Genomic DNA, 10,070 nt, shown 5'->3' on the forward strand with positions numbered 1-10,070 from the left:
GCCTACTTTATTCACAATGGGAATTTGGTTCTTTAAACTGCATTGATATTCATATGGCACATGAATGCAAGTTGTGTTCTATCCTATTATTCTTTTATAGTAAAGGGTTACATTTCCCATTTATTCAGTTGATTGGAGTCCAAATTTCTGCTCTTATTTTGGGGGTTGTGAGTTAGTTTGTTTCTTATGGAGATAGATGCCTTTGAACTTTTAAATAATGGTTCCATTGTTTCTGAATTTGCTGCAAATTTTTCCAGTTTGTCATTCTTTAGAGTCATATGCATATTTTCCCCTTTCTGTTACTGATACACAGGTTGGCACTGACAATAGATGGAAAAAAAATAAAGTTTGGTTTCATTTTTGTATAGTTGTGTCAAGATATTTCTGTGTCATGTACAAAGTACATTTGTGTACAGTAGAAGAGCACACTGAACAATGTATGCAATTTGATGCAATCAGATGCATGATCACAGCAGTGTGCATATCACATCATTCTCTCACAGGAGAGAAAAAAAGAAGTAAATTGAAAGCACTGAAATTGCACACAATCCCATTTTTGAATTAATTTTGGAAATTGCAGAACTGTGAAGGAATCAATTGGGGGAAATGCATTCAACATTAATGTGGATATTGTTTTTCCACTTGTGTGAACAATTATCCTGATTTTTTTTCTTGTGCCCAACTGTATCTCATCTACTTGGGGTGGAAAAAAATAAATCAGTGACTGGATGCACAAATTTTTGTGGAAGCTAGGCAGATAAAAAAGCTGAGGGGGTTATGCAGACAAGAACAGTGCTCCCAGTTAGGATGCACATTCTAAGCAACTACGACAGCCGTTCAACAGGCATGCACCAGCCTGTTAATATAAATGCCCACCAGATAAGGTTGCCAACGACCTGAGAAAACATATCCTGTCTCTTTAAGAGAGGCTTAATGTGTGGAAGTGGACAGGTGAAGCTTTTCATGGCATGGAGAAAGAAACATGACCTGGTGAATAACAGCCCATTAAGGCTTTGTTGAAAAGACAAGTCAATTTTTTTCAAGGCTGTTGGCAAGACTAACTGTAGGGAAACCTTCCCTCCCCCAAGAAATGGAAGTTGGCTAGAAAGGAGATGATATCCAAGACGCTCTGCATATGGATATCTGAGGGCTCAACTACTCAAGCTGTTAAGAATTCCATCCCACTGGTAAGCTGCTATTTGCCCAGTTGAGCAAATGTACAGGTATCCACATCAGTACCTGTATGGACCAAATAGCGGTTTCCTGGGTTGCTTACGGTTGGGCAAGTGATATGGGAATTGGGCAAGTGACCTGTCCGTCCCCTCATGCTTGGCTTGAGAGAAAAAAGAGATAGAAAAAATACTGAGAGTCCTGTTCTTGGAAATTTAAGCGCCCCGTGTTCTTGTGCTCTGTGAGAAATAAAGAGGTAGATTTCTCACATCATTGAGCTCATTTTTTTAAAAAAAATCCTATGTTGAAAATTTGGTTTTATAGTACATAGGTGGTTATATAGCTTTGAATAAAGAGGCTTTAAAAAAAGACTACGGTTTTCTTCTGCTGTCTAATTTGCTATTGAGATTGGCTGGTCTTGAGTCAATATACTGGATGATTAAATTATTATCTCAATAATGAGTTTTGACATGATTAATGTCAATTACCTGTGTGACCTTTAAGTAGGTTAATTGGCAATGCTGAATAGTGATCACCTTACAGACTGAGATTCCCTGAGATTTAACAGAACACATTGCCACCACATTTAAAGAAACCAGGCTAGATTCTTTATTTTACAGGAGCATTTAATGGGACAAGACTGACGAGTTTTATGTTTGCAGTCGTGCTGAACCTGTGGAATTTATCACCCACCCAACTGAGGCTTTCCACCAATTGTCCATTATGGCATGGTGTGAAATACCCAAGTCTATGTGATTGCAGGCAGGCAACTATCACAGATAGTTATAATGTGTTTTATTCAGCTTAAAAGCTCAAAAATTGTATGAGGCGGACATAACATCTGGACTCTGAATATAACAAGGTCATCGCCAGGTCTCTGGAGGCACATGGCCAAATGATCCCACAGTCAAGAGCCTGGTCCTTCTTCCAGTGACATTATGCTCTGTCAGTTGCTCCATCAGTTCTGCAAACTATGATCTGCCCATCTTAGCTCAGAGGCCAGTAAAGCAAAAGGGAGGATTTCACAGTTTAGAAATGAGCATTTGATTCCAAATGTCAGTAATGAATCAATGCCCCCTTTTTTTGTTATTTGCTAAGGGTAATTTAAATAGTAGAGAAAGGCATGGCAAACTGCCCCTGGAAGCTATTGAAAACTTTATGGGGTCACTATACATTGGCTGTGACTTGCAATGGGACTAGTAGGAGCAGCAGTGGTGTAGTGGTTAAGAGCAGGTGTACCAGGTTTGATTCCCTGAGCTGAAGAAGAAGAAGAAGAAGAGGAAGAGGAGGAGGAGGAGGAGGAGGAGTTTGGATTTATATCCCCCTTTCTCTCCTGTAGGAGACTCAAAGGGGCTTACAATCTCCTTGCCCTTCCCCGCTCACAACAAACACCCTGTCAGGTAGGTGGGCCTGAGAGAGCTCCGAGAAGCTGTGACTAGCCCAAGGTCACCCAGCTGGTGTGTGTGGGAGTGTACAGGTTAATCTGAATTCCCCAGATAAGCCTCCTGACAAAGTATGCAAGGATGCATCAAAATTGGTGACAAAGCACCCCTTAAATGTCCCCTCTCTGCCTCTCTGTGTCCAAAAATTCCCATGAAGAGAAGCTGCCATTTATACAGTATTTGCCGGGCATGCAAATGACAAACACAGATTATTTTTATCCTGGTTGAAATTAATTTCAACATGATTTGGGAGAGGTTTCTACTCAGGTCCCCTGAAGTAATAGAGTTGGGAAAAGGATCATTATTTTACTTATCCCCTATAAATAGATTGGAATGCTTAGCCCTTAAAAAAAACCTTTTTGAACAAATTCATTCTTAGTCCAGTATGCTTACCGTTGGAAATGGGTCTAAGACATAAAATACACACCCAAGGATAGAAGGAATCAGAGTTTACACAGAATTTCCTCCAAGAATCATTCAAAAGTCACTAAAGCTGTTCTATTTCCCTCATGTCAATCAGTGAAGCCATAATAACTTTCTGAGTGGTTATAAGACATAAAACATCTCTCAGAGAACTGTTATCTCATTTCTCCTACCAATAACAGTTCAGAAAAGAAATCAGGGGTTTGAGTTTAATGGAATGGGGGTAAAAGGGAGAAAACAGCACTGCTTCCAGTTCTGTGGTTGTCTTCTACATCTTATCTAGGGGGAAATTACCCAGGTGCAACAGAATTAAAGCTGAACCAAAAGGCTGTGGAGTTTTAGGTTTCTTTCTTAGTAATTCTTGAAGTTTTCCACAGACTTTCCTGCAGATTGGCTGGCTTTCTGTAGTGCTACTGCCACTTTGGGTATGCTCCAGCTTTTCATCGTCTTCTGTACAGGACACAGTTCAGACAGTATCCTTTTTCCTTCCACCACAGGACACAAGAACAAATGTACTGAATTATACCAGTGTTCATCTAGTCTAGGCCAGCATCCTGTTTCACACAGTGCCCAAAAGGCATAGTCATTTGGTAAATCTGAATCACCCAAGACCTTTTTTTAAAAGCCATCTTTCTGGGTTATCTTCTAAGTGGAAAAAAACACCCCAGACTAATCAGTTCCTGTTTCTGTCTAGTACCATTTTATCTCAGAAGATTCTGAGGGCAGCATAAATGGTTTTCTCTTCCCAATGTTACCCTTACAACAACCCTGTGAGATAGTTTGGACTGAGACAGTATGACTAGCACCCCAATCAAGATGGGGGAGGGGCAGATAGTCCCATGGAAGTGGCACAGGGTCATGCCGGTGGATTTGCCGCCCCCAGGGCATTTACCCTGGCAGAGGGGCAAACAAGTTGTTGCAGCGGGGGCATTTGAAGAGAAGTGGTGGTCTGGGCCACCATGCACTGTGGAGGGCTTTCTGGTGGCAGGGAGGTTTTTTGGGTTTTTCTCCTCCCTACACTGCCAAAAAGCCCTCTAGAGGCAGTGGAGCAATGCCGCAATGGAGCCACCCCCACCCCAGCCACCCAGGTCTTTTGATTGGGCTGTCCTCCAGGATCACCCAGTGAGCTTTACGTCTTCCATTATTTTAATTTCAAATAGCAGATCTGTAGGACTGATCATGATTTTAAAGACCCAGCTACTTTCTTTCCAGTCCCCCTCCCCATTCCCCTGCTTGCAATGAGGTATTTGGTCTATGATTCAACAATAATGTCACGTTTAATTTCCACTTGTGAGATTTCAGCTGTTCTGTATTACTAAAGAGAACCTATGAATTCCGTGGTATTTCCAGATATCTTTAAAAACAAAAGGGGGTGATAAAAGAAAATTCAACAAGCTGTGTGAAGCTGTTATGCATACATGGAAAAGATAATGAAGTATTTCAGCTGACTGCTAGCTTCAAGTTATGGGGGTATGTTGGTCCAGATATTTGGCATGTCCAGTAAGTGAAAAGCATACTAAAACAAAATAGCATAGAGAAATGTTCTTGGTGACAGGTTTTACGTTTCCCCCCTTATCTGCCTAAAACAATCTGATTCCATGAAACTGCTGTAACGATAGAAAGAATGCATCACTTATGATCCACCAAGTAAGTGCTAGGGATCGTAGAGATAGCGAGCATTCCTATTTGATTTATATTAAGTTTGTTTATGGGTTGTATCCAGCCAGCTTTTGCATTCAGTCTCACCCAGATCCTCTTTTTACAACAGCGCCTATCTGACATGGCTTTTGCCTGTGCAAGTCCTGTGGCCTCCAGCAGGGTAGTCTTCAAACAGGAGCCTTTTTCTCTTTTTTTTTTTTCACAAGTAAAAAATCTGGTCAGAGTCAATTCCCCATATGGGATGATGATTTCAATTCTCCAGTGTTTGTTGTTGGGGCCATAAATTCATTTCTATTGCAGGAGACTGGAGTAATATATTTATAGGCAAATTATGTAGTATTTATTCATACAATATTTGTCATTTATACATTTCATAGGCATATAATGAATAATGCTGATTTGAATATGCACAAATAACACTGAAAGGGAAAAATATTTTCAAGGAAATAAAATGGTTGGAAAAGAAACAATCACAGATTCAGTTTGCATATAGGAGAAGCAAAAATGTTAAGGCTAGAGTGGAAGGAATGACAAATTCAAGTTCTGCCTGACCAGCTGCCCTCATTAAGCCTCTGCATAAACTAGTTGTCTGGCTTGCCATATCTGCCCTGCAAAGGGCACACTTCATTACTTGACACTAAAGAAAGCATTCATTTATTAACTGTTTCTATATTATATTGAACTATCCCTAGGGTAATTTCCCTTTCTTTTTTTGCAATCTTGATTTAGCATTGGCCTATTCAGTTGTGTTTTTGTTTTGTTTTTATTTCAGTTATGTGCAATGGGAAATAACATTTTCTGCCCGTAATTTTTTCCTCCTCAAATTCAGATACTCCTTGGGGAATATAACTCTAAATTCTTAGGAAACACACTCTGCTACATTCCAGATAAATAGGATAAAGTACAATTCACCTACACAAGGAGATGTAAATTAGTATATGTATTTTTTTCATTTTATATAAAGTTGCTAACCTTCAGGTGGGGCCAGAATTCAAGTATCTCCAGACTATGACAGAGGTTCCTCTGGATAAAAGGGCTACTTTGGAGGGTAGTCTTGATGGCATTATATCCTTCTAAACTCCCTCCCCTCACCACCCTCCTAGGCTTTACCTTCAAATCTCTAGGAATTTTCCAACCCAGAGTTGACAACCCTACTTTTAAGGAATCCTCAGTTGAGGGAGAGGATCGTTAAAAACGGACTGCACAAAGGGAGTGAAATCCTTTCTTCTACCCCACCACCACCAGCAGAGCCAATAGCAGCATGGAAACAGGGGATTTATGAAGTGGCTGTTTTGACCTTGTAACCCAGATGTCAAGACATATCAGAAATGTGATCTTTCTGGAATCAGAAATGTGATCTTTCTTGTGGACACAGAGAGATCACTAAACCTTCCACTGAACAGATGTCTTTGTTGTCTCATGTGGTGGTGGTGGTGGTTTCCTGTCATTTAAAAAAATAAGTGAATAGATATATTAAAGATTATTAGGGGAGTTGTATCAGATTTTGATTTGTTAAGATCAGAATGCTCATTTCTAAACTCTAAATGAGATTCCCATGTTCAGAGATCTCCAAACGTTTCCAAGGGTCATTTAGGGTTGCCAGCTTCCAGGTGGGAGCTGGTGTTCTGAAATTACCACTGATATCAAGGTTACAGATATCATTTCCTCTGGAGAAAATTACAGTTCCAGATGATGGTATCCCAGCTTGCACAATTTTAATATGTGTGGCTTAAAAAACCCACACGCATTTTTTCTAGATATATTATTGGTTTTCATGACTTTTATTGATTTGGAAATCCAACTTTTTGATGTGGGTTCTCCTTGTTTGGAGAACTTCACTCTTCATTTCCTGTGACCATTTGAATAATATTCAGTACAATCATTTCCATTTAAAATGAGGTCATTTCTCACTGTTGCAAAATAAAATGATAGATAGATAGATAGATAGATAGATAGATAGATAGATAGATAGATAGATAGATAGATAGATAGACATAAAAATGACATAAAACAAGAAAACAAATTTAGAACAGCAATGAAAATGCATAGCCCCCCAAAGCCTTACAATGATAATGTTCAAAACCAACCTTCCCTTTCCCTGCAAATTTTTACTGCCTGTCTGGTGATTTAAAAATGGGAAGGGAGAAAATTGTCAAACTTGTGAGCCACAGTATATGGCTGGTGGGGTCTGTTGGATCTGATGATCCCCAATTACGCAGACTTAGTTTACTGAAATGGAAGGGGAGATGGTATGTTTTGTACCCTTTTATTGTTCATTAAAGCATTCATTTTGAATTTGTGTGGAGCTCATTTACTGATCTACCTTTGTTCTTTCTCTGTCCATCCAACCATTCTTTATGTTTGTTTTTGTTGTTTGCTGAGGACATCATTACCTAGGATTATTATTGTATTCATTTTATGCAGCCATTTTGATTAGTTTAACCCAGACAATCAGCCAACTTGGGTTGGTTATTGACCCTGTAATTCCTATGTGGGATCATTACAGCAAAATCTATGTGCAAGTCAATAGGACATTATTACAGTGTCACTTCAAATTAGGAATGCTTGAGTGAAGTCTTTGCATAAACGAAGGTATACACTATGGACACATGTTTTTCTTAAGAGGTGCCATGTTGTCAAATGGGTGCTACATCTGCTCTGCTCATTGTGTCCATTTCTTTTCAGAGGAGGAACTTATATTGCAATATTCTTGATAGGAAAGCTGTTAATTTTAAAATTCCTGCTGATTTTATTTTTTTTAATCTCATTTTGATTTTGCTTCTTTTTTGCACAAATCAAATTCAGGAATCTTTATTTTCCATGCCCTTTCCTGTTTTGTCATATCAGTTTTTCCCTATTGAAATTAATGCAGTATTCAGGGCTTTTCCACATTGGTTTGTTTCATTGGCCTCTTCTGCTTCAGTTTATCCTCTACTTTCTGCACACATTTTTGTTTCTTCAGTTTTTGCTTCTTTTTCTTTTCTTTGGGTCCACCTTCTGTTCCTGGTTCTTTTGAAACCACCTTCCACAGGATATTTTTTTTTCCTGGAAGCCAATTTTGAGTAGTCATTTTCTTTGAGTATAATATTTCTTTGGGTTTCTACATACATAAGCCTTTATTGGCATAGTCAGAAAAAAGTTACATGAATCGGGAACAATTGCATGGATACATGATAGATAAAAGGCCCCACGGGGAGCACAACAAATACGTTCTATTGGGAACTCTCAACTATCTCCGCAATGAAATTGGCGATCTCTTCACAAAGACCGGGGTCCGAGTTGTTTAACATTAGAGATAACCTAGTCAGATCAGGCAGCCCAGATTGGAAGAAAAAAATGTAGGTTGGTATATTTAGATCTGATGTTATCAAATCTGGTACAGTGCAAGAGTTGGTGAGTCAGGGTTTCAACCACATTAAGTTTGCAACTGCATAACCTTGCGGATTTATCTAAATTGCTGAACCTACCCTTTAATAGGGCAGAGGGCATAACGTTAAAACGCGCAATGGTGAGGGCTCTCCTTGCGCATGGGTTCGTTAAGGTATGGAGGTAATAGGCCATACGTCTCTGCTCAAATGGAATTAGAGTTGTGTTGGAGAGCAGGTTCGTTCTGAGTAGGACATTAGGTAGAGTGATTCAATAGGCAGGCAGAAATAATCTTTCTCTCGATCTGTGGGTTTCTATGGGCCACCTACTCCCACCCACCTACAGCCCACTTCTCAGTGATTGGACTGTTGTAATTGGCAAACCAATTCCTTTCCTCAGCCCCTCCCCCCAACTCAAAGACAGGTGATTTTGGTTTTTATATTTAAAAGGCCCTAAAATACAGATATATTGATATAGTGTTGTAATAATAGTTTAAGCGGGTTCTCTAAATTCACAGCTTTCATTAAAAAAACAAGTTTCTGCTCCCTTTTATCAGAGAGATATCAGAGAAAAGGCATACCTCCACAAAAGAACAGATGGGAGACTTTTTTTAATGAATGACGGCAATTACAAGAATGTGTTAAGCAATTTTTACAATACTGTTTCAATATACTGTTTAAAACCTTTTTAAAAGTGTGTGAGTGTGTGTGTGTGTGTGCTATGATGCTGCTGATGATACCACTGATAATCACAGCACCCTCTCTTGAAAATTTCAAGTGTGGAAGAACCTTGCACAAACTTATTCCAGTGTTTGTGGACCAACTACCAAGAAAATCAGGAGTAAGTTGAATGTGTAGAAAAGCCCTCAATGCCATTTATGTACACAGAGGGGGTATAAATGATGACTAAAGTATAAATAAGACCTCCAGCCCACTCTTTTCAGAATGGAACTTTAACAATATATGTAAAAAACTGTCAAATGGCTTGCTTTATCATAAGTTTCATTCTCAGACCTTGGAGAATTTGGAATATCATAACGCAGCTGAGGATTCCATCAGGAGCACTACTGATTTATAGCTGTAGCCATTCTCAGTTTCTTTCCTTCTAGACTTCCACTCCATTAGAACTTATTTTTGTTCATAGGGTATAATGTGGTGGTGAAATAGGCACCGTACAGCTGAGAAACTTCCTGTTACTCCCATCTAGTTTTCCTTTGAAATTCCAACATATGTTGTTTTCATTAAAGTTTTCCGCATCATGAAACAGCTGCATGTGGATCTCGTGTGCAGGATTCATTTCAGAGGAGAAGGAATAGATTGCATTTGGATACATGTTACCTGTAACAAACCAAGGATTACAATTACATATAAAGCATACATAAAATTTGTATCCCAATGCATACTGCGTACACAGCTCTGGAAAGATTACCAGTTTATATCTGCAGCTCCAAACACTTAAGAGCATTTCCATCTTTAGAGGAGATGGTAGTAATTTTCACCAGTTGTATCTCTTACTGTAGTGCCTGTCTTTACCACCTACGCTCCGTCTGAGGGTCTACTTACCTCCAGGAACAAAATTTCCTGGGCTTTGTATGATGCAATGGAACAGGGAAACAGGGAATTCCCACTCCGTGAGTTTCAATACAGGAGGACATTTCATTTAATACAAGCCACTGACATTTGCAGATCAACATAACACATGCTATGGAATACTTCTCATCAAGACTACAGAACATGAATAGCACAAGTCCAGTCCTATCAAAGTTCAATGTTGATATTAATCACATTTTCATACATACCTTATGCAAAGGAACTCAGAGCCATCTACTCAAAATCCTACTAAAGTCTGCTCAATGGGGTTTATTCCCAGGAAAGTGCTCTTATAATTGCCCTATTAGAATAACATATGTGTCCCTCTTCCATTTTATCCTCATATGTGTCCCTCTTCCATTTTATCCTCATGCTAAACTCTGTGGAGCAGGTTAGACTGAAAAATGGTAAATTGGCTTAA

This window comes from Sphaerodactylus townsendi, linkage group LG13 (assembly GCF_021028975.2).
Source record: "Sphaerodactylus townsendi isolate TG3544 linkage group LG13, MPM_Stown_v2.3, whole genome shotgun sequence".
NCBI lineage: Eukaryota > Metazoa > Chordata > Lepidosauria > Squamata > Sphaerodactylidae > Sphaerodactylus > Sphaerodactylus townsendi.